This window comes from Podarcis vaucheri (assembly GCF_965113315.1).
Source record: "Podarcis vaucheri genome assembly, chromosome: 10".
Taxonomy (NCBI): domain Eukaryota; kingdom Metazoa; phylum Chordata; class Lepidosauria; order Squamata; family Lacertidae; genus Podarcis; species Podarcis vaucheri.
In genome coordinates, this window is record NC_138748.1 from 72,337,003 (window position 1) to 72,363,004 (window position 26,002).

A 26,002-nucleotide genomic window follows, 5' to 3' on the forward strand; every position below is an offset into this window, starting at 1 on the left:
AGGCATCATTTCCAGGCCTTTGACCATTTTGGTTGCCCTCCTCTGGACACGTTCCAGTTTGTCAGTGTCCCTCTTGAATTGTGGTGCCCAGAACTGGACACAGTACTCCAGGTGTGGTCTGACCAGAGCAGAATACAGTGGCACTATTACTTCCCTTGATCTAGATGCTATACTCCTATTGATGCAGCCCAGAATTGCATTGGCTTTTTTAGCTGCCGCGTCACACTGTTGGCTCATGTCAAGTTTGTGGTCAACCAAGACTCCTAGATCCTTTTCACATGTACTGCTCTCAAGCCAGGTGTCACCCATCTTGTATTTGTGCCTCTCATTTTTTTTGCCCAAGTGCAATACTTTACATTTCTCCCTGTTAAAATTCATCTTGTTTGTTTTTGCCCAGTTCTCTAATCTGTCAAGGTCGTTTTGAAGTGTGATCCTGTCCTCTGGGGTGTTAGCCACCCCTCCCAGTTTGGTGTCATCTGCAAATTTGATCAGGATGCCCTTGAGTCCATCATCCAAGTCGTTGATAAAGATGTTGAATAAGACCGGGCCCAAGACAGAACCCTGTGGCACCCCACTAGTCACTCTTCTCCAGGATGAAGAGGAACCATTGATGAGCACCCTTTGGGTTCGGTCAGTCAGCCAGTTACAAATCCACTGAGTGGTAGCATAGTCAAGACCGCATTTTACCAGCTTCTTTACAAGAATATCATGGGGCACCTTGTCAAATGCCTTGCTGAAATCAAGGTAGGCTACATCCACTGCGTTCCCTTCATCTACCAGGCTTGTAATTCTGTCAAAAAACGAGATCAGGTTAGTCTGACATGACTTATTTTTCAGAAATCCATGCTGACTATTGGTGATCACAGCATTCCTTTCTAGGTGCTCACAGACTGTTTGCTTAATGATCTGCTCCAGAATCTTCCCTGGTATTGATGTCAGACTGACTGGGCGGTAATTATTTGGGTCCTCTCTTTCCCCCTTTTTGAAAATAGGGACAACATTTGCCCTCCTCCAGTCTGCCGGGACTTCGCCTGTTCTCCAGGAATTCTCAAAGATGACTGCCAGTGGTTCTGAGATCACATCTGCCAGTTCTTTTAATACTCTTGGATGCAGTTCATCTGGCCCTGGAGACTTGAATACATCTAAACTAGCCAAATATTCTTGTACTATCTCCTTAGTTATTCTGGGCTGTGTTTCCTTTGCTGAATCATTTGCTCCAAATTCTTCAGGTCGGGCATTGTTTTCTTTATCGGAGAAGACTGAGGCAAAGAAGGCATTGAGTAGTTCAGCCCTTTCTGTGTCCCCTGTTTGCATTTCACCATCTTCTCCTCTGAGTGACCCCACAGTTTCTTTGTTCTTCCTTTTGCTACGAACATACCCATAAAAGCCTTTTTTGTTGCTTTTAACCTCTCTAGCAAGCCTGAGTTCATTCTGTGCTTTAGCTTTTCTGACTTTGTGTCTACACGTGCTGGCTATTTGTTTGAATTCCTCTTTGGTGGTTTCCCCCCTTTTCCATTTTTTGTACACATCCTTTTTTAATCTTAATTCAGTTAAAAGTTCTTTAGATAGCCACCCTGGCTTCTTTAGGCACCTTCCATGTTTCCGTCTCATTGGTATTGCCTGTCGTTGTGCTTTTACTATCTCCCTCTTAACAAACTCCCAGCCATCATGAACTCCCTTTCCTTTAAGTATTGCTGTCCATGGGATCTCACCCAGCAATTCCCTAAGTTTTATGAAGTCGGCTTTCTTAAAGTCAAGAAATTGAGTCCTAGTATGCTTGGCTGCTCCTTTCCGCTGTATAGTAAACTTCAGAAGAGCATGATCACTCGCGCCTAATGATCCTTCCACATCTACCCCACTAACCAGGTCATCAACATTGGTTAGGACCAGATCTAAAATGGCTGTTCCTCTTGTTGCTTCTCCCACTTTCTGGACAATGAAGTTGTCTGCAAGGCCAGTGAGGAATCTGTTTGACCTTATGCTCTTGGCTGAGTTTGACGTCCAACAAATATCCGGGTAATTGAAGTCCCCCATTACTACTATCTCCCTTCCTTTTGCATGCTTGGCCATCTGTTCCAGGAAGGCATCATCTATGTCCTCCGTTTGGCTTGGGGATCTATAGTAAACTCCCACAATGAGGTCTCTGTTATTCTTCTCTCCCTTAATTTTGACCCAAATGCTCTCACTTTGGCTTTGAGGTTCTAAATCTTGGATCTCTTCACAGGTATACACATCCCTGACATATAACGCCACTCCTCCTCCTTTCTTGTCTGGTCTGTTTCTCTGAAATAGATTGTATCCCCCCATTATTACATTCCAATCGTGGGACTTATCCCACCAGGTTTCAGTGATGCCTATTATGTCATATTTAGTTTGCTGTACCAAGAGCTCAAGCTCATCTTGTTTATTTCCCATGCTTTGCGCCTTAGTGTACAGACATTGAAGTCCATTAATCATTCCCCCGTGTCTCTTATTTAAGGATTTTTTCCTCCCACCACTAGGTCCGCGTGCTGGAGAAGAGGAGGTTAAGGGGTGATATGATAGCCATGTTCAAATATATAAAAGGATGTCACATAGAGGAGGGAGAAAGGTTGTTTTCTGCTGCTCCAGAGAAGCGGACACGGAGCAATGGATCCAAACTACTAGAAAGAAGATTCCACCTAAACATTAGGAAGAACTTCCTGACAGTAAGAGCTGTTCGACAGTGGAATTTGCTGCCAAGGAGTGTGGTGGAGTCTCCTCCTTTGGAGGTCTTTAAGCAGAGGCTTGACAACCATATGTCAGGAGTGCTCTGATGGCGTTTCCTGCTTGGCAGGGGGTTGGACTCGATGGCCCTTGTGGTCTCTTCCAACTCTATGATTCTATGATTCTATGTGTTCTAAGGGTTCCATTATCACGAAAGCTCTTTCCGCACTACATACATTTACATGGTTTCTCCCCTGTGTGAGTCTGTTGATGTCTTCTAAGGGTTCCATTATCACGAAAGCTCTTTCCGCACGCCATACATTTACATGGTTTCTCCCCCGTGTGAGTCTGTAGATGAATATTGAGGTGTCCACTCTGACTGAAGCTCTTTCCGCACTCCATACATTTATATGGTTTTTCACCCGTGTGAGTCCGTTGATGTCTTCTAAGGTTTCCAGTTTCACTAAAGCTCTTTCCACACTCCATGCATTTAAATGGTTTCTCGCCTGTATGAGTCCGTTGATGTAAAGTTAAGTATCCCCTCTGACTGAAGTTCTTTCCGCACTCCATACATTCATATGGTTTCTCACCTGTGTGAGTCCGTTGATGTCTTCTAAGTTCTGCATTGAAACCGAAGCTCTTTCCACACTCAATACATTTAAATGGTTTCTCCCCTCTGTGAGTCTGTTGATGTTTTTTAAGGCTTCCATTTTCACTAAAGCTCTTTCCACACTGCATACATTGAAATGGTTTCTCCCCTGTGTGAGTTCGTTGATGTCTTCTAAGTTCTGCATTGAAACCGAAGCTCTTTCCACACTCAATGCATTTAAATGGTTTCTCCCCTCTGTGAGTCTGTTGATGTTTTCTAAGGGTTCCATTTTCACTAAAGCTCTTTCCACACTCCATACATTTAAATGGTTTCTCCCCTGTATGAGTCTGTTGATGTCTTCTAAGGTGTGCATTATCACTAAAGCTCTTTCCGCACTCCATACATTTATGTGGTTTTTCACCCGTGTGAGTCCGTTGATGTCTTCTAAGATTTCCAGTTTCACAAAAGCTTTTTCCACACTCCATACATTTAAATGGTTTTTCCGCTCTGTGAGTCCGTTGATGTCTTCTAAGTTCTGCATTGAAACCGAAGCTCTTTCCACACTCTATACATTTAAATGGTTTCTCCCCTCTGTGAGTCCATTGATGTCTTCTAAGTTCTGCATTGAAACTGAGGCTCTTTCCACACTCCATACATTTAAATGGTTTCTCCCCTCTGTGAGTCCGTTGATGTCTTCGAAGTTCTGCATTGTAACCGAAGCTCTTTCCACACTCAATGCATTTAAATGGTTTCTCCCCTCTGTGAGTCTGTTGATGTTTTCTAAGGGTTCCATTTTCATTAAAGCTCTTTCCGCACTCCATACATTTAAATGGTTTCTCCCCTGTGTGAATCTGTTGATGTTTTCTACAGTTTCCACTATCACTAAAGCACTTTCCACACTCCATGCATTTAAATGGTTTCTCCCCTCTGTGAGTCCGTTGATGTCTTCTAAGTTCTGCATTGAAACCAAAGCTCTTTCCACACTCAATGCATTTAAATGGTTTCTCCCCTCTGTGAGTCTGTTGATGTCTTCTAAGGGTTCCATTATCACGAAAGCTCTTTCCGCACGCCATACATTTACATGGTTTCTCCCCCGTGTGAGTCTGTTGATGTCTTCTAAGGGTTCCATTATCACGAAAGCTCTTTCCGCACTCCATACATTTATACAGTTTCTCCCCTGTGTGAGTCTGTAGATGAATATTGAGGTGTCCACTCTGACTGAAGCTCTTTCCGCACTCCATACATTTATATGGTTTTTCACCCGTGTGAGTCCGTTGATGTCTTCTAAGGTTTCCAGTTTCACTAAAGCTCTTTCCACACTCCATGCATTTAAATGGTTTCTCGCCTGTATGAGTCCGTTGATGTAAAGTTAAGTATCCCCTCTGACTGAAGTTCTTTCCGCACTCCATACATTCATATGGTTTCTCACCTATGTGAGTCCGTTGATGTCTTCTAAGTTCTGCATTGAAACCGAAGCTCTTTCCACACTCAATACATTTAAATGGTTTCTCCCCTCTGTGAGTCTGTTGATGTTTTTTAAGGCTTCCATTTTCACTAAAGCTCTTTCCACACTGCATACATTGAAATGGTTTCTCCCCTGTGTGAGTTCGTTGATGTCTTCTAAGTTCTGCATTGAAACCGAAGCTCTTTCCACACTCAATGCATTTAAATGGTTTCTCCCCTCTGTGAGTCTGTTGATGTTTTCTAAGGGTTCCATTTTCACTAAAGCTCTTTCCACACTCCATACATTTAAATGGTTTCTCCCCTGTATGAGTCTGTTGATGTCTTCTAAGGTGTGCATTATCACTAAAGCTCTTTCCGCACTCCATACATTTATGTGGTTTTTCACCCGTGTGAGTCCGTTGATGTCTTCTAAGATTTCCAGTTTCACAAAAGCTTTTTCCACACTCCATACATTTAAATGGTTTTTCCGCTCTGTGAGTCCGTTGATGTCTTCTAAGTTCTGCATTGAAACCGAAGCTTTTTCCACACTCCATACATTTAAATGGTTTCTCCCCTCTGTGAGTCCGTTGATGTCTTCGAAGTTCTGCATTGTAACCGAAGCTCTTTCCACACTCAATGCATTTAAATGGTTTCTCCCCTCTGTGAGTCTGTTGATGTTTTCTAAGGGTTCCATTTTCATTAAAGCTCTTTCCGCACTCCATACATTTAAATGGTTTCTCCCCTGTGTGAATCTGTTGATGTTTTCTACAGTTTCCACTATCACTAAAGCACTTTCCACACTCCATGCATTTAAATGGTTTCTCCCCTCTGTGAGTCCGTTGATGTCTTCTAAGTTCTGCATTGAAACCAAAGCTCTTTCCACACTCAATGCATTTAAATGGTTTCTCCCCTGTGTGAGTCTGTTGATGCCTTCTAAGGGTTCCATTATCACGAAAGCTCTTTCCGCACGCCATACATTTACATGGTTTCTCCCCCGTGTGAGTCTGTTGATGTCTTCTAAGGGTTCCATTATCACGAAAGCTCTTTCCGCACTCCATACATTTATACAGTTTCTCCCCTGTGTGAGTCTGTAGATGAATATTGAGGTGTCCACTCTGACTGAAGCTCTTTCCGCACTCCATACATTTATATGGTTTTTCACCCGTGTGAGTCCGTTGATGTCTTCTAAGGTTTCCAGTTTCACTAAAGCTCTTTCCACACTCCATGCATTTAAATGGTTTCTCGCCTGTATGAGTCCGTTGATGTAAAGTTAAGTATCCCCTCTGACTGAAGTTCTTTCCGCACTCCATACATTCATATGGTTTCTCACCTGTGTGAGTCCGTTGATGTCTTCTAAGTTCTGCATTGAAACCGAAGCTCTTTCCACACTCAATACATTTAAATGGTTTCTCCCCTCTGTGAGTCTGTTGATGTTTTTTAAGGCTTCCATTTTCACTAAAGCTCTTTCCACACTGCATACATTGAAATGGTTTCTCCCCTGTGTGAGTTCGTTGATGTCTTCTAAGTTCTGCATTGAAACCGAAGCTCTTTCCACACTCAATGCATTTAAATGGTTTCTCCCCTCTGTGAGTCTGTTGATGTTTTCTAAGGGTTCCATTTTCACTAAAGCTCTTTCCACACTCCATACATTTAAATGGTTTCTCCCCTGTATGAGTCTGTTGATGTCTTCTAAGGTGTGCATTATCACTAAAGCTCTTTCCGCACTCCATACATTTATGTGGTTTTTCACCCGTGTGAGTCCGTTGATGTCTTCTAAGATTTCCAGTTTCACAAAAGCTTTTTCCACACTCCATACATTTAAATGGTTTTTCCGCTCTGTGAGTCCGTTGATGTCTTCTAAGTTCTGCATTGAAACCGAAGCTCTTTCCACACTCTATACATTTAAATGGTTTCTCCCCTCTGTGAGTCCATTGATGTCTTCTAAGTTCTGCATTGAAACTGAGGCTCTTTCCACACTCCATACATTTAAATGGTTTCTCCCCTCTGTGAGTCCGTTGATGTCTTCGAAGTTCTGCATTGTAACCGAAGCTCTTTCCACACTCAATGCATTTAAATGGTTTCTCCCCTCTGTGAGTCTGTTGATGTTTTCTAAGGGTTCCATTTTCATTAAAGCTCTTTCCGCACTCCATACATTTAAATGGTTTCTCCCCTGTGTGAATCTGTTGATGTTTTCTACAGTTTCCACTATCACTAAAGCACTTTCCACACTCCATGCATTTAAATGGTTTCTCCCCTCTGTGAGTCCGTTGATGTCTTCTAAGTTCTGCATTGAAACCAAAGCTCTTTCCACACTCAATGCATTTAAATGGTTTCTCCCCTCTGTGAGTCTGTTGATGTTTTCTAAGGGTTCCATTTTCACTAAAGCTCTTTCCACACTCCATACATTTAAATGGTTTCTCCCCTGTATGAGTCTGTTGATGTCTTCTAAGGTGTGCATTATCACTAAAGCTCTTTCCGCACTCCATACATTTATGTGGTTTTTCACCCGTGTGAGTCCGTTGATGTCTTCTAAGATTTCCAGTTTCACAAAAGCTTTTTCCACACTCCATACATTTAAATGGTTTTTCCGCTCTGTGAGTCCGTTGATGTCTTCTAAGTTCTGCATTGAAACCGAAGCTTTTTCCACACTCCATACATTTAAATGGTTTCTCCCCTCTGTGAGTCCGTTGATGTCTTCGAAGTTCTGCATTGTAACCGAAGCTCTTTCCACACTCAATGCATTTAAATGGTTTCTCCCCTCTGTGAGTCTGTTGATGTTTTCTAAGGGTTCCATTTTCATTAAAGCTCTTTCCGCACTCCATACATTTAAATGGTTTCTCCCCTGTGTGAATCTGTTGATGTTTTCTACAGTTTCCACTATCACTAAAGCACTTTCCACACTCCATGCATTTAAATGGTTTCTCCCCTCTGTGAGTCCGTTGATGTCTTCTAAGTTCTGCATTGAAACCAAAGCTCTTTCCACACTCAATGCATTTAAATGGTTTCTCCCCTGTGTGAGTCTGTTGATGCCTTCTAAGGGTTCCATTATCACGAAAGCTCTTTCCGCACGCCATACATTTACATGGTTTCTCCCCCGTGTGAGTCTGTTGATGTCTTCTAAGGGTTCCATTATCACGAAAGCTCTTTCCGCACTCCATACATTTATACAGTTTCTCCCCTGTGTGAGTCTGTAGATGAATATTGAGGTGTCCACTCTGACTGAAGCTCTTTCCGCACTCCATACATTTATATGGTTTTTCACCCGTGTGAGTCCGTTGATGTCTTCTAAGGTTTCCAGTTTCACTAAAGCTCTTTCCACACTCCATGCATTTAAATGGTTTCTCGCCTGTATGAGTCCGTTGATGTAAAGTTAAGTATCCCCTCTGACTGAAGTTCTTTCCGCACTCCATACATTCATATGGTTTCTCACCTGTGTGAGTCCGTTGATGTCTTCTAAGTTCTGCATTGAAACCGAAGCTCTTTCCACACTCAATACATTTAAATGGTTTCTCCCCTCTGTGAGTCTGTTGATGTTTTTTAAGGCTTCCATTTTCACTAAAGCTCTTTCCACACTGCATACATTGAAATGGTTTCTCCCCTGTGTGAGTTCGTTGATGTCTTCTAAGTTCTGCATTGAAACCGAAGCTCTTTCCACACTCAATGCATTTAAATGGTTTCTCCCCTCTGTGAGTCTGTTGATGTTTTCTAAGGGTTCCATTTTCACTAAAGCTCTTTCCACACTCCATACATTTAAATGGTTTCTCCCCTGTATGAGTCTGTTGATGTCTTCTAAGGTGTGCATTATCACTAAAGCTCTTTCCGCACTCCATACATTTATGTGGTTTTTCACCCGTGTGAGTCCGTTGATGTCTTCTAAGATTTCCAGTTTCACAAAAGCTTTTTCCACACTCCATACATTTAAATGGTTTTTCCGCTCTGTGAGTCCGTTGATGTCTTCTAAGTTCTGCATTGAAACCGAAGCTCTTTCCACACTCTATACATTTAAATGGTTTCTCCCCTCTGTGAGTCCATTGATGTCTTCTAAGTTCTGCATTGAAACTGAGGCTCTTTCCACACTCCATACATTTAAATGGTTTCTCCCCTCTGTGAGTCCGTTGATGTCTTCGAAGTTCTGCATTGTAACCGAAGCTCTTTCCACACTCAATGCATTTAAATGGTTTCTCCCCTCTGTGAGTCTGTTGATGTTTTCTAAGGGTTCCATTTTCATTAAAGCTCTTTCCGCACTCCATACATTTAAATGGTTTCTCCCCTGTGTGAATCTGTTGATGTTTTCTACAGTTTCCACTATCACTAAAGCACTTTCCACACTCCATGCATTTAAATGGTTTCTCCCCTCTGTGAGTCCGTTGATGTCTTCTAAGTTCTGCATTGAAACCAAAGCTCTTTCCACACTCAATGCATTTAAATGGTTTCTCCCCTCTGTGAGTCTGTTGATGTTTTTTAAGGCTTCCATTTTCACTAAAGCTCTTTCCACACTCCATGCATTTAAATGGTTTCTCGCCTGTATGAGTCCGTTGATGTAAAGTTAAGTATCCCCTCCGACTGAAGTTCTTTCCGCACTCCATACATTTAAATGGTTTCTCCCCTGTGTGAGTCTGGTGATGTAAATTGAGGTGTCCACTCTGACTAAAGCTGTTTCCACACTCCATACATTTGTATGGTTTCTCTCCTGTATGAATCCGTTGATGTATATTGAGGGATCCACTCTGACTGAAGTTCTTCCCACACTGCATGCATTTGAATCCTTTCTTGCCCATGTTAATGTGCTGATGTATTCTAAGTTTTCCAATATCAGTGAAACTCTTTCTACAGTCCTTACCTTTCAATGGTTTTTCCCCTGTCGGAGGTCATTAATGTGAATTATGTGTGCTCATTCTATGAAGCATAATCCACATTTCACACATTTTAATTTCTCTTTCTAATGAAACGAAAGGTGTCCCATCTCCTGGACTTCTGACTGTCTTCTCCATCTCCTTCTTCAGAGTGGGAGGAAAGGAAATCCTGTTTGAGTTTCAAGGAAGAGAACAAATGGAAAGAGAGCACATCAAATGCCATTAGCAGCTTTTCTTATTTCAACATCTCCTACATTCCCCTGCCTCCTACCCATGTTCCCAGTTTTGAGGAAATAAAGATGCAATGATGTCAAATGATAGTAATGCAGCAGCAACCTTTCATAATCCTCAATCATCATTAATGAAGCAGCATGATCTTGGAATGCAGCCTTCTCAAATCAATTGTTTCCCCACAGGAAAGGCAGCTGCTCTCTGTCCATGACATGACCCTCTCTTTCTCTGGTTCATTGTTCCTTTGGACAATTCCATCCTCTGCGTCATAATCCTCCATCCACCACCACCCGTTTTCACCTCTAAATCTTCATGAATCACCTGCACAGTCCCACTGGCCTCAGAAGATCCATGTGGACCATTTTGGGAGGCCCAGATCTACATCTTTTCCAGGGACTTTGCTCTGGGTCAGTCAGAGAACTAATGACCAGTTTTGGTGCGTGGGGTCAGCTGAATGGGTGCTCAGGGAAGCTTCTTTTCTTGGAGATGGACCTCTGTCTACATGCCTCACATGGCATGGAGAGAGCAGGAGAAGCAGAAGGAAAGCAGCTGGCGCATGGGAATCCCTGACGGAAATACCCACCACAATGGTTGAAATAATTCTTTTTTTTAAAAGTCCAGTAGCATCTTAGAGACCAACTATGTTTGTTCTAGGTATAAGCTTTCGTGTACATGCACACTTCTTCATATAGTGAAGGGTGGTAGGAGATGGTAGTAGGAGTACCTTTCTGAGGAAAAACCCCACACCACCCTCCCACGATATACAAGGGTCTGGTGACATCTGTTTCAGTGTATCTGAAGAAGTGTGCAACACGACTACCTACCTGAATCTAGATGTCATGGGGTGTTGGGGAGCAGTAGTTCTCCTTTGGTGGGGGACATGTCCTGCACCTTCTGGGGTCATTTTTCCACCCTTGGTGCCCACCCTGCACTCAGCTCTCACCTGTGGCTTCCAGAAGCTGTCAGCATGCAAAAGGGGTTCAAGCAACGGCTTCAACCGGCCGGCTAAACCAGGTGAGGAAAGCTGATGGGTCTCAAATCCTTGGTGGGTTGGGGAATTCTGCTGCAGGTGAACAGAATCCAACCTTGTGGATGAAGAGGAGGAGAACAACCGTGAATCCCACAATCCAGAAGGCAGATTCTGCCTGTGCTGAAGAGGAAAGTGAAGGGCAGATGGGGCTGGTCAACCTGGAGGCTTGTTATCAATTCCCAGAGTTTCTTTGACATTGAATTATATATAAATTACAGTATTGAAATGCGCCTGCTCCCATGTCATATTCTGTTATTACTCTACTCTGTTTGTCTGTTTCTTACTTGCGTACTGTTTTGGTATTGTTATGGAAATTACGGGGGGGCACATGTTTAAAGTTAAATATTACAAATATTATGCCTGAATATATCCTTCCAACTTGACAGATCAGGGAAGTCACCTAGCTTTAAAAATAGTATAAAATCATCTCCTTTCCCAGTTCCCCCCATTCCAAAGCTATTTTCCCCTTGAAAAAGGACTCCAGGAAGTTCTCAGAGGTGACAGTTGCTGGGCTCATTGTTAGCCAAAGGAAGCCAAATCTCATCACCTGACTCGCCTCAGGCTCCAGACATGCAAAGGAACTTCTATTGTACTTTTGGGTGGTGGGTACTTAAGACATATTTGTCTATGCTAATCTTATACCTGAGTCTTGCCCTGCCATGTCTGCTTATGCTAATCTTGTACCAAGGACTTGTCTGGACATGTTTGCCAAGGTTTACCCCTCCCCTTCAAACTGTATTCTGGGATGTGGTGGGAAAGTTTTAAAAGTCTTTGTCACCCCATCCTCGGGGTTCAAAATTTGCTCTTTGAACCTATTGCGCAATAAACTTTGGTCTACAGCTATTTGCTCCAGTTGGCTGGACTCCTTCCTTTATTCCGCAGAGACCCACGGGCTCTGCCCGACCAGCTGGGGGACTGAGCAGCCTCGCACCTGGATTTTTCCCTAACGGTATGCTAAGTCAGGGTTTTACTGTATGTTACCGTATTTTTCGCTCCATAGGACGCACTTTTCCTCCCCTAAAAAGTAAGGGGAAATGTCTGTGCGTCCTATGGAGCGAAGCCAGCAAGAGCCGCTGCTGCTGAGCTGAGACAGGCAGGAGGGAGGGAAGGGGATTCTGTCCATCCCTCCCTCCTCCCAGGCTCCCCTTGAAGCAGGAAAGTGGGAGGGGAGCTGCTTACACTCGTGTAAACGGCTCCTCTCCCACTTTCCTGCTTCAAAGCAACCACGGAGGAGGGAAGGAAGGGGACCATGGATCCTCTGCTAGCGACGGCAGCGGATTCCCTCCTCCCTTCTCTCCTCCCAGGCTCCCTTTGAAGCAGGAAAGTGGGAGGGGAGCAGCAGCAGTTCCTCTCCCACTTTCCTGCTTCAAAGCAACCAAGGAGGAGGGAAGGAAAGGGATCCATGCAGTGGATTCCCTCCTCCTGGGCTCCCTTTGAAGCAGGAAAGTGGGAAGGGAGCAGCTTACACTCGAGTAAGCAGCTCCTCTCCCACTTTCCTGCTTCAAAATGGAGGGAATCCGCTGCAGTTGCAAGCAGAGGATCCATGGCTCTCCGGTGGCTTGCTTTGAAGCAGGGTGCGGGGGTGCAGGGGGAAAGAGGGCAGGAAATAGATGCCAGGCAGGAAGACACAACCACACTTTGACCACTGGAAAGTCCACCCCAGCCTCCCCAGATTTCCACTGAGGCGGCCAGGTTAATCTTGATGGCCATAAGAGCTGGAAACTTGCATGGGCTGTTTATTTAAAGACGAAAACATGCACACACGTGAAAGAAATCCTCCCAGGTTCCTGGACACAACCCACGTTTGATATCCACACAAGTTACATGGATGGCATTGGCAACTGGAAGAGCAGCCTGGTGAAAGAGCAAGTCCTGGTTTCAAGCTTAAGATCAGCTCTTTCATGGTGGCATCAAACAACCCTTTGGCTGCAAGGGGAATTCCTCCCTTAATTCAGGATGCTACAGTCTACAGATGCTGTGACTGCCTGCCCTTTCCCGAGCTATAAAAGCACCTTCAGTAGGGTGATGGGAGGTGACACAGTCATCTTCCAGATGTGCAAAGAACCACCCTCTCAACACTAAATGTGACAGCAAGCCTCACGCTCAGATCTGAAGCATACCGGTAAATGGGAACCTAGGAAGCTGCCTTATAAGGAGTTGGACCCACTACTCCATCTAGCTTAGTAATGTCAACACTGACTGGCAGCAGTTTGCCAGAGTTTCAGGCCTGGAGAAGCCGGGGATTGAACGTGTGGTGTTCTGCATGCAAGGCCACTGAGGTTATAGCTGTTTCCTTTAAAAACAAACTCATGGTCCTCATGGTTCTGAAGAAAGGGCTAATTTAAGCAGGAACAGAGGGACCTTCCCTATACCACGTCAGGACCCCTGAGTCCATTCAGCTCACTTTTGTCTTCACTGATGGGCAGAGGCTCACCAGGGTTTCAGGAGACCCACCCTCAGCCCTACCTGGAGAAGCTTTCAAGGACTGAACTTGGGATCTTCTCCATGTTCTCCCTATTGAGCTATGATGGCTCCCTCCCTTCTCCACCCCTCCTCCTCTGCAGGAGGCCTATCTCGGCTTGTCATTATAATGTATAAATGTCAAGGGCTTTGAGATGCATATAAAGTCAGGCACAGCATTATTAACTGGACTTAGATAAGCCATGGTTCCCCTTCCTTCCCTCCTCTGAGGCTCGCTTCAAAGCAGCAAAGTGGACAGGAGCCGCCCACTTTGCTGCTTTAAATAGTTTAGTACAACATTTGATTCAGAATATTTTATTCCGTGTTTTCCTCCTCTAAAAACTAGGTGCGCCTTACAGTGGCGTAGCGTGGGGGGTGCAGGGGGGGCCGGCCGCACCGGGCGCAACATCTGGGGGGTAGGGTTAGGGGGCGCAAATCCACAGGTTAGGGGGCGCAAATCCACGGGTTAGGGGGCGCAAATTACTTGCCTTGCCCCGGGTGCTGACAACCCACGCTACGCCACTGGCGCCTTATGGTCAGGTGCGCCCTATGGAGCGAAAAATACAATAAATTTTTGCTATTTTTTTGATCCTGTTATGCTTCAGTACAGTCATACCTCATGTTACATTTGCTTCAGGTTGCATGTTTTCAGGTTGCGTCCGGAGGCAACCCAGAAGTACCTGAAAGGGTTACTTCCGGGTTTCGCCACTTGGGCATGCGCAGACATGCAAAATGATGTCACGCGCATGTGCAGAAGCTGCGAATCGCGACCCGCATACTTGCAGACGCAGATTGTGTTCTGCTCAAGTTGCGAACGGACCTCCGGAACAGATCCCATTCGCAACCAGAGGTACCACTGTAATCAATTTCTCAGCTGAATTATTTTTTTGCTGCGTCTGAGTGGGGCTTTTTTGCTACTCTGCTAATTATACGTCGAACTTGCTCTGCAGATTGTTATGGAGGAGCAAGATCTGCAACCTTAAGCCATAAACAGCCTCGGCGCTGGAAACCTGAAGGAGCGTCTCCACCCCCATCGCTCAGTCCGGGCAGGGAGGTCCTCCTCCGAAGGTCTTTGCTGGTTCCCTTGCTGTCAGAAGTGAAGTTCCAGGGAACCAGACAAAGGGCCTCCTGCCCTATGGAATGCCCTCCCATCAGAGGGAAGGAAATGGGCAACTCTGACATTTAGAAGACAGCTGCATTGGGATGTTTTTAATGTTTGATTGTCTTTTTTATGTACTTGAAGCTGCCCAGAGTGGCTGGGGAAACCCAACCAGATGGGCGGGGTATAAATACTGCAATCATTCTTATTATCTTGTATATTTTGTAGTTATTTTGGAATCTGTACTGCAATATCAGGTCACAAAGTGTTATGGGTGGAGAAAATCACAGGGTTGCCATAAAGAAGAAGAAGAGGAGTTTGGATTTGATATTCTGCTTTATCACTAACCGAAAGAGTCTCAAAGCAGCTAACATTCTCCTTTCCCTTCCTCCCCCCACAACAAACACTCTGTGAGGTTAGTGGGGCTGAGAGACTTCAAAGAAGTGTGACTGGCCCAAGGTCACCCAGCAGCTGCATGTGGACGAGCGGGGAAGCGAACCTGGTTCCCCAGATTACGAGTCTATGGCTCTTAACCACTACACCACACTGGCTCCCAGTGTAAACTATAATCCCACCCACAAACTCTCATTCACATACAGCCTGTAAATTTGGGAAGGTTGCACAGCTCACCTGTGCTAATACTGTCAGTCTTTGGCAAGTGCGGGGAAGCTGCAGCCCCTCCGCCCCCGCCCCCCCAAGTTCCTTTAAGAGACCCACGTTGCACGGGGCGGGCTCACCTGCAGCGAAACAAACGCAGCTGCCCTGGCAGAGTGGAGCCAGGCTGGGGGGACCCCAGAAATGTGTCCCTAGAAGAAATGAAAGTCCTAGGCTCTGTGGTTTAACCCACAGTGCCACCCGTGTCCATAAGAAAGGATAAATATGAGGAAATCTGGAAGGATTACTTAAGAGATAAGGCAGAAAGTAGTGTGAAGTAGGGGGAGGAGAGGTGCGGAAATATTGTTAAAAAGGTGTAGTTATACGTATATCAGTACTCAAATCTGAATTGCTAAAGTGCGTTATTAGTGATATTGTGGTTTTTGTTTTATGTGTTTTTTTGTGGTTGATGTTTGTGTTGAAAAAATGATTTTAAAAAAAGGTTGTCATAAACTAGAATCCCACCCACAAACTCTCATTCACACAGTCTGTAAATTGAGGGGAGGGTCACACACCTCACCTGTGCTAATACTGGCAGTCTTTGGCCTGTATAGGCACACCTTGTATGTAGAGCCTCCAGCCACAGGCACTGTCTATCATGAAAATGGGTCCTTTGACTGGGAAGATTCATTCAGTTGCTGTCATCGGATGCTGAAGGATTGCATCTCAGCTTGTCAGTCACTCTGACATTGCCTACAAAGAATAAGAGAACAGAAATGCTTTCGAGGTGCAACTTCCATATCAGCCCTGAGAGCCATTCCATGGACTCTGCACCCCTGTTTCTGATGACAGGTGTACATTATCCTCATCCTCAATGAACCAGGCAGTGGAAAAGACAATAAAGATGGAAGCCTGAGAAAGAGGAACAGGTTTCTGGCTGCTTCCTGGGTGGGATTGCGGAAACCAAGAGCTGCTTCTGAGAGGGCCTCTCCCCTCCCCTCTTCCTCTCGGGATTTCCTCTCCTACCCAGGGGGACCAAAGGTTGGACTGGGCAGAACCCCTGGGTCTGGGCAGGGGCTTATGGGGGCGGGAAGAGGATGGAGATTGAAGGAAGGAAGGGGTGGGGGGACTGGACCCCCCCCACTATCCAGAGATCCCTCTCTGGTTGCCTTGAAGGGGGAGTCGATTCCTGGGTGGGAGGGAGAAGCCAAGGCGGCCCCTCCGGAGATTCCTCATGGGCGCCATGATGGAGACTTCTCCCCAAAGACTCGTCTCCCCCCCCCCCGCCAATGCTGCGCTTCCTTGCCCCTTGGCCCCCTCCCTCTCTCCCGGAGTCTCCCCTGCACCCAGAGGCCCCCTTGGCGCGGCTCACCCCTCGCCATGCGCGACCCATCTCTCCATCCGGAGGGGCCCCCCAAGACGAGGTGGGGAGGGACAGGGGGGTCTCTATCTAGGCGTTTCTCGCGCCCGTTAACCCTTTCATGTCTGCCTCTCTCCGCGCGAAGCGCACACGGCCCCAGGGATGCCTGCGCGGGGGAAACGGGGCCAGGGAGTCCTCGTGGGACCCCGTGGGTGGGCGCCCCACGTCCACCCCCGTCAAGGAAAGCCCCCTTCGCAGCACGCGTGAAGGCATCCAAGCCCTGCCGGGGGGGGGGGCCACGGAAGGCGCTTTGGGGAGCTGGCGCGGAGTCCCTCTCTGGGTCCTTCTCTCCCCCCCCCCAGACCCCTTTACCTCTTTGTCCTCGATCCCGATTCTCATTTCCTTTCCTCCAACATCGATGTTTTGTTGGGGGGGGGGTCCCCTGCCGCCCCTCCTCCCCTTTCCGAAAGGGCGCGCCCCTAGAGCTACGGCGCTGAGCGGCAATCCGGCGTCGAAGCTCCACTTCCGGGAGAAACTGGCAGTTTGGGAGGAGGCTCACCCCCCCCCCCTTATTCCCGGAACAGAAGCCGGATTGGAGGAGGAGGAGGAGGAGGATCCTGATACTTCCAAAGGAGAAGCCCAGGAAAGCCTTGCAGCTAGAGGGATGTGTAAATTCTATTATGGTTCTTATTGGAAGAGGGTAGTTAAAAATGTGTGGGAAACTGGGGTTGTTGACAGGGGTGGGTGGCGGGTCCATGTTTCTGAAAGCCAAAGACTCAAATTTTGTGACAAATCTGTGATGTATCGAACATGCTGTGGAAAAATGTATTGTGCGAAATGAGGAGAGGTCTCAAAAATCCATGCAACCATCTTCTCGGGGTTCCTACTCTTGGTGTGTTTGAACCTTGTTGCAACAAATAAAGATCAGGTCAACTGAGCACTGTTTGCTTCTTTAACTTGGCTGGATTCTCCTTCTTTTGCTGACCGGAGGGACCCCCGGGGAGTGGCACCCTGAGGAGCTGGGCAGCGGAGTGAATCCGCACCCCGGGATATTTTCCTTCTCCACTCTTTCCCACCTGAGCCTCACCCCCTTACCTAAAAGCCAGACACAGCACAATGTGACAGGAGTGTGACTCCTGCCCTCAGCAAACAAAATAGGACCCCCTCCCCCCCCCAGAGCAAAGCAACCCCGGGATGCTGAGGTCCCCCAATCCTTGAAATGAAAAGGGGAGGGGCTCGGGAAACCTTCAGGGACCAGGCGGGGAGGGGGCTGCCCAGGCTCCAGAAGCTCCTTCTCGCTGGTTCCTCCCCATCGCCCTCCTGCTGCCTGCCTCCCCTCCGCTTCTACTGGTCCTTTGCAAGTGCGGGGAAGCCCTAGTCCCTCCGGCCCCCCTCAAATTCCTTCTGAGAGCCCCACATTGCATGGGGCAGCCTCACCTGCAGCGACACAAAACGCAGCTGCCCTGGCAGACTGGAGCCAGGCTGGGGGGCACCGTGGGGACCCCAGAGATGTGTCCCTAGAAGAAATGTGCCTCCCCAGTCGGGGAAAACCCCCTTCTCTGGGGCTCAAGTGCTGCAGGTGGGCTTCCCAGAAGAGACCCATGCTTGGCCCCTGGCAGGACAGGGGCCCCTTTGGCCTGATCCTGCAGGGCTTACCTGATGTTCAGATGCAAGTGAACCCTCCTTTGTCCTTCAAGGCGAACAGGGTTTCCCAAATTTGGGTCTCCAGCTGTTTTTGGACTACAGCTTCCATCACCCCTAGCAAGCAAGACCAGTGGTCAGGGATGATGGGAATTGTAGTCAGGCCCTCCAGGTGGCTCTGGCAAGTGAGCCCAGCTGCAAGTGACAAGGGTGGGGGGATTCCTTCCTGGTGTTATGGAAATTATAGGGGAGGGGGTTACCATCTGACATCCCCTGCGATGAGGAACCCTAAACCCCTCTCCCCTCAGTCGCAAAAGCACGACCCACACATCTTATAAATACAGGAAAACACGGTCTCTGCATATTATGGATGGGATTTACGGACTTTGTGTTTTATGAATGGGATTTATGAATAACCGAAGCTCACCAATCAAGAGCGCTATGTTTTGACAGCTAGCCAATGGGGGAATCCGTAGACGGCTGAAACTGCCTCCAAACCAGCCTTTCAGCTCAGCCTTTGCACGATTGTCTCAGCGCCCTCCTGCTGCTCAAACTATGGCCCTTTTGGTTTTGATTGCCTAAAGTTGCTAGAATGTTACAAAGATTGTGTCTGAATGTATCCTTTCAGCTTGACAGCTCTGGGAATGATACCTAAATTTGTAAATTCATATAAAATCCATACTTCAACCGATACTTCCCATTCGTACGCCGTTTTAACTCTTAAGAAAAAGTAAATTTAGGCTTCCCCCTCCTCCATGACCTTGGAAGGGAATATTCACGTAGGCAGCAAGAACAGGGCCTCCTGCCATAATCCCCTGAGCCTGAGAGCACGTACACTTCGCCCCACCCAGGGAGTGACCAAGGGGTGACAACAGACTTCCACAGAGGCAGCTGACCAAACCAGGTGTTCTGAAAACTCATCTCAGGAGAAGCCCTGAGGGCAAGCATGTAATTTGATTCTGTATTGATTTTAGAATGAATTAATTTTAGAATGTATTTCAATTAATTGTGATTTTATGTAAACTGTGTTACTTTTACTGTTGTTAGTCGCTCTGAGCCCGGCTTTGGCTAGGGAGGGCGGGATATAAATATATTTTATTTATTTATTTATTTATTTATTATTATTATTATTATTATTATTATTATTATTATTATTATTATTATTACAGTGGCACCTCGGGTTACAGACGCTTCAGGTTACAGACTCTGCTAACCCAGAAATAGTACCTCGGGGTAAGAACTATGCTTCAGGATGAGAACAGAAATCATGCGGTGGTGGCACAGCAGCAGCGGGAGGCCCCAATAGCTAAAGTGGTACCTCAGGTTAAGAACAGTTTCAGGTTAAGAACAGACCTCCGGAATGAATTAAGTACTTAACCCGAGGTACTACTGTATTGTGTCGATATTTTTCTTGTTCTTTAGGTGATGGTTACTGGAGAGGTGTCCAGAGATGTATCTGATAGAGTGACCAACTGTTGCACTTGTGTAACCCTTTGATACATACTAGTGAAGATGCTACTCGAAAAGTATTCTGGGTGAAGGGGGGGGGAGGTTTTAAAAGTCAATATGAATTGTCCAGGGTTGCTCAAAGAAAGAGAGATGCTTGGAGCTCCAAAAGGACCTCTCCAAATGGGGTGAATGGGCAGAAAATACAGCATCATAAAGTGATGCAAAAAAACCTACACCCATTAATATAATGTATAGGCTCATGGGTATGAACTGGATTTCTCTGTGTGCTCTAGGAGACCAGGGGAGAGGGGAGCTGGTCGCAGCAGGAGGGGGACTCTCCCTGGATGCTTCAGCTGATGGCCTCCTCTGATGGTCTCCTGGCCCCCTCCTCTCCTCCCTCTGAGCCTGAACCGCTCTCTGTCCCAGCCTCTTCCTGCTCACCAAACCCTGTTTCCTCCTCAGCTTGGAACACCTCCCCTCCCATTCTGCTCCATTTTCTTCCTCTATCTGCTCATCGCCATCCCACAACCAGCCCCCAGGCTCTGAGCCTTCTTCCCTTGTGGGTCCCCCAGACTGATTCCCTCCCCGTACCCAGCCAGTCCATGACAGCAACAGCAGCAACAACAACAGTAAAATCAGTAATATGCACTGTGGTCCTCTGGTAGGAAGACTCCCTAAGCATGATTGACTAATAACCTCTGGAAAAATATTATCCTCACCAACCCCAGAATAAACAGTGGCGCTGGGGTTCCCCTATGTGGTTCATGACTGAAGATGGGCCTGCCAAGAGACTTTCATTGTACCTGCAACCCATCGTTCCCCCTCTTGCAGTTAGGCTTGGGGGGGGGGGAGATCTCCCATTAAATTTTAAGTTTTCTTCAGAACGTGCAGGGGGAAGGGATGAAGTTCTGTTGAATGTTTGGAGATCATGCGGTGGTGGGGATGACAGAGTTTGGTGTAAAAACCACTCTGACAGAAAAATACCCATCTTTCATGCTTGAGTACAGTGACTCCAGGGCCTTAGCCAAGTATCGGCGGGGTAGGGGCCATGTGTAGAACAATTCCCACACTGACGTCAAAAACACAAACAGAAGCAGCAGGACTTCTTCCGTAATACTTTACTGAGCTTTCAAAGCATACAGTTCTCATTGGGTCCCCAGTGAGACACAAAACTTAGCACCTGAGAGCAAATCCAGTTTCAGCAGTAGAAAAATACACCACACAGGATATCTTACTCAGGCACACAGTCTGGCAGAAGGGAGCAAGGGAGGAAAGAGGCTGGAAGGACACAGGGCAATGGAGGCGTGCCTTTCGCTTCCTGTTGCCTGGGAGGAAAGTCAGCAACTTAGCATCTGCAGGGGCTTCACGAAGAAAAGCTTTCTGCCGCTGCTTGCAGGCACATCCCAGAAACACACACTGTGATTCACAATGTATTGCCATATCAGTTGTTCTTCAAAGGTTATCGAGATGTGGCCTAGAAACCAGTATTGGACCAGATATCAATATATCGCCCAGCCCTAATCCTCACTCACCACCAGCAAACCAGATTCATCCTCTCTATCAAAAGGTTCTTTACCTCTTAGATTATACTCACATTGTTTGACATTGCATTCAATATTTCATTGCTGTTCAGTTTTACATATAAACACAAGAACTTCAAATACACGTTGTGTGTTTAAGATTGATTTCCTGCTGAGTTCATTGCTGTGAAGAAAGAGTGGACACTGAAAGGAAAACGTCCCGCACTCCATACATCTAAATGGGTTCTTCCATGTGAGAGTCCCTGGATGTTTGTTAAACACTCCATTGCAAATAAAGCACTTTTTGCAATCTTTTCATTTAAACTGCTTCTCCTCTTTGTTGATGGTTTTTAGGGTTTCAAATCCGAATGTTCTTCCAGTACCTGAGTCTGTTGATTTAGAACTTCCACTAGGACTGAAACTCTATCTATTTTACTGATATTTATACAGTTTGTGTTTTGTGTGAGTTTGTTAACATAAATCAAGGGTTCCACTCTTGACTGCAGCTCCTTCCACAGTCCATACATTTAAACAGATTCTCCCCTGTGTGTATGCTGATGTTTTCTAAGGTTTCCATTATGATGAAAGCTCTTTCCGCACTCCATACATTTAAATGGTTTCTCCCCTGTGTGAGTCCGTTGATGTATATTGAGGTGTCCATTCTGACTGAAGCTCTTTCCGCACTCTATACATTTATATGGTTTCTCCCCTGTGTGAGTCTGTCGATGATTTCTAAGGTTTCCACTGAAACTGAAGCTCTTTCCACACTCCATACATTTATAGGGTTTCTCCCCTGTGTGAGTCTGTTGATGTTTTCTAAGGTATCCATTATCAGTAAAGCTCTTTCCACACTCCATACACTTATATGGTTTCTCTCCTGTGTGAATCCGCTGGTGTAATTTAAGGTCTCCATTCTGACTGAAGCACTTTCCACACTCCAGGCATTCAAATGGTTTCTCCCCTGTGTGAGTCCGTTGATGTATATTGAGGCCTCCACTCTGACTGAAGCTCTTTCCACACTCCATGCATTTATATGGTTTCTCCCCTGAATGTGTCCGTTGATGTTTTCTAAGGCTTCCATTATCAGTAAAGCTCTTTCCGCACTCCATACATTTATATGGTTTCGCCCCTGAATGTGTCCGTTGATGTTTTCTAAGGCTTCCATTAACAGTAAAACTGTTTCCACACTCATTTATATCGTTTCTCCCCTGTGTGAATCTGCTGGTGTAATTTAAGGGCTCCATTCTGACTGAAGCACTTTCCGCACTCCATACATTTGAAATGTGGCCTACAGCTGGAGGGTGGCGAATGACGGCCTCGAGGGATCCATCCCCCCCCTGCCGCTACAAAAACAAGAAGGTCACCCTCTGTGGTCTAGCTGGGCGCCTGCCCAGAAAGAAAATTGCACCCTAGCTTGGCAGAGGGGCCATGCCCCTTCCAATCAGGCCAGATGTTACCTTAATCCGGATCCTGTGTGAATCCGCTGGTGTAATTTAAGGACTCCTCCCCTTTCCGAAAGCGCGCGCCCGTAGAGCTACTGGCGCGGGAGAAGCAGGCAATTTGGGAGGGGTCTCTTTCCCCCCCTCTCCACTCCCAGAACAGAAGTCGGATGGCGAGGAGGAGGTGCAACGTAGGGGGGTGGGATTTGGGTTGAGGTGGTGGGGTAAGAGAGAAGGATGGGCCGGGAGGGGAGGGGAGGAATGGGGGTGGGGAGAGGAAGGTTTCCCCCCCTTCTTCCTTCTGGGGATCAGGAGAGCGGGGGAGGGGCTGATCTCGGCAATCCACTCGGAAAGTGGGGTCTTGCACCCCAAAATGTTTACATTGCAAAATCCTTCCCTCCCCCACCCCACGCCACGAGATTAGATCCGTCCGTGTTTTAGGTACTGGTATACATTGAGCAGCAGCTTGGACTCTGTGACTCCTGTGTTACGGGGGGAAATGGGGCTTTGGCTTTTTCACACACAACCCCGACACCCAGGTAAAATTCATGCAAGGAGTGAAGCAGCCCAGAACTAAAGTGCGTTGGAATTTGTACATCCTCAGATAAGTTTTTTCACCTCCTGATGTAGCGATGTTGTAGTGATGATGCTCCACGAACTGTATGCTGGGATAAGATAGAAACTTTTAGGACTTCCGGGTTGGCGCGATCTGGAAATGGCGGATTCCCTCCGAGCTCCGGAGGGAATCGGCTCAGCGGTGGATGGGTCTTTGCCGTGCCGGCGACACGGGGACCCTTAAAAACCGCAGGCGCGGAAGCCTGCGGACTGAAGACTCGGCGGGTGCCTTAAGCGCCCCCCCTGATTCGCGAAGAGCCTTTTTAAAGGCTACGGAGGGGATACGGGGGACGGCGCGGCACTGAGAGTCGATCGCTACCGCCGCTGAGCGAAGCCGCGAGCCATAACTGGAGAGCGCTGACTTCCTTCCTTGAAATTTGGACTGAAAAAAAAGAACCCGTGAGTAATCTGGAACTGAACTTTAAAAATTTTACCTTCTGAATTTGAGACGACCGGGGGGTGTGCTAAAAGGAAGTCCCCACCCCCCCTTGCAGACGATCCAGAGCAACGATATAAGAGCTAAGCTGGAGTGCCTACCCTGTAAAGGGTGAGTTTTAAAAAGACAGTAACTTCCAAGATTTGGAAAGGCAAATTTGAGCAGGAGAGTGGAGTGTTGGAAGAGACTTTGTTTTGTTGTAAACAACCCTCCCTCCCGGGCCCGGGAGCGACCTGCTTTGGAGCCTGGATAGAGGAGCAGAATTTGACAGCTGTCAAAGCTGTCAAATGGACTGTTAACAGTGGAAAAATTGCTATTTAAGATCTCTCCGGATTAAAAGGAGCTACAATTGAATCAAAATTGTTGGAAACAAAGAAACAATAACAGGACAGAGGATTGTTGGAGAAAAGAACATTAAGTAACCAGATTCCCTCTAGGGGGAATTCTGTGGAATTACAATGGCTGTGGGTGGAAAGATACTGAGAGAAATCGAAAGGATGTTTTCACTGGTGGGAACCTTACAGCAGCAGACTACAGCTATGAGTAAACAACTGATGACCTTGAATTTTGAAACAAGTAGTTCTGCTGAATGTAATGAGGACTTGAGTGAGAAATAACCCACAGCTGAATTCGAAATAATAAACAAAGAAGAGGAGAAGACAAAACAAGAAAGAGAACAAGTTAAGTGGGAAAATACTAACCAGAAGCCGACATCTGGAGAACACAAGCAAGGAGACTATTGGATTAAATCCATTTTAAGCCTACGAAAGACACAGAAGACCAAAGTGGAGGCCCCGGGAGTTTATGGAATTCAGGAACTTGAAATAAAGAAGTACAATTGGGGCCTCCACATAGACTTTGATTTTGATTATCATCAAGACTTAGGCCTTGTGGAAATTCTTCAGCAGATGTTTTTAAATATGGGAAGAGACTATGGATTGATTGGATTGATTGTGAAGGAACTCTTTCGAGACTCGATGACCGACAAAAAGGACTACCAACAAAACCGGCGGAGAGGGACTGAAAGAGATTTGAGAGCCTCGGACGTGCGGAACCCAGGCTAAAAACTGTTATTTTGGACATGTCTTGGGAAAGGACGCAAACCGGGGATGGGAGGGAGGGAAGCATTTAAATTCAAACAACACTCAAGACCAGGGGGTTTAGTTAATAAGAAAATTATTCAAGAAAAAATGAGAAATCGAGGGAAGAGAATTGGGGTCCAACTTAGGGAAAATTTATTTATTTTTTAATATAAAAGGGTTAATATTAAGATGGAAAAGGAAATGCCAACTTGCTGACATAAATTTGGGAATAGGGAGGCAAGGGTGGGGGTGGGGGGAAGTCAAGGACTAGGGTTAGAAAATAAGATGTTAGGAAATTGTACATGTTTGTCGTCTTTTATGTTTGTTTTGGTGTTCTGTGTTTTGTTTTTGTCTATATAAAATGTGAAAACCCAATAAAAATATTTTAAAAAAAAATAAGATAGAAACTTTTAAATGTCCTTGCCACCCCATCCTCGGGGTTCAATTCTTCTTTGGACCTGTTGCGCAATAAACTTTGATCTACAGCTATTTGCTCCGGTTGGTGGCCGGACTCCTTCCTTTATTCCGCAGGGACCCACGGTCTCTGCCTGATGAGCTGGGTGGCTGAGCAGCCTCGCACCTGGGTCCCCCCCCCTTAACACCAAATTAGCCTTTTATTGAACAGACCTAGGAGTTTAGATAGACTTAGGGGGCCTACAACACCCGGACTCTGAGCTTTCTTCCCTTGGGGGTTCCCCAGCTGGTGCCTCCCCCCCCTTTTCACCCAGCCACTCCATGACAGCAACAGCAGTAACAGCAGTAAAATAAGTATGATAATAATATGCACACTGGTCCTCTGGCTGGAAGATTAATAACTTCTGGGACTATGGAAAAGTACTATCCCCAAATCCCAGAATAAGCAGTAGATCTGGGGTTGCCCCATGGGGTTCATGAGTGAAGATGGGACCCATCAGGAGACTTCCCTGGTACCTGCAGCCCCTCCTTCCCTCTCTTGCAATAAGGCTTGGGGGGAAATCTCCCATTAAATTACAGTATTTTAAGTTTTCTTCTGAATGTGTAGGAGACAGGGAGAGGTTCTAGTGAAGAAGCAGTGTTTGGAGATCACACGTGGTGGGGTTGAGAAAGTTTGGTACAAAAACCAGTCACACACATATGCACCAATTTTTCATGCTTGAGTACAGCAGTTTCAGCAGTAAACAAATACAGCACACAGGATATCTATGTCAGGCACACAAACCAGCAGAAGGGAGCAAGGGAGGAAAGAGGCTGGAAGGACACAGGGCAATGGAAGTGTGTCTTTCGCTTCCAGTCGTCTCAGAGGGAAGCCAGCAACTCAGCATATTCAGGGGCTTCATGAAGCAAAGCTTTCTGCCGGCTGCTTCCAGGCAAATGAGCATCCTGGAAACGCACACTGTGATTCTTGGTGTGTTGCCATATCAATTGTTTTTGAAAGGTTATCACGATGTGGTCTAGAAACCAGTTTGGACAATATATCGCCAAGCCCTAATCCTCACT

General features: G+C 46.4%; 1 protein-coding gene across 5 annotated transcripts in view; it reads right to left on the reverse strand.

Annotated features, from left to right (window-relative positions):
• The window catches only part of LOC309541371 (uncharacterized protein), an 81,630-nt gene that overhangs the window by 46,496 nt on the left and 9,132 nt on the right, over positions 1-26,002 (reverse strand). The window lies entirely within an intron of this gene.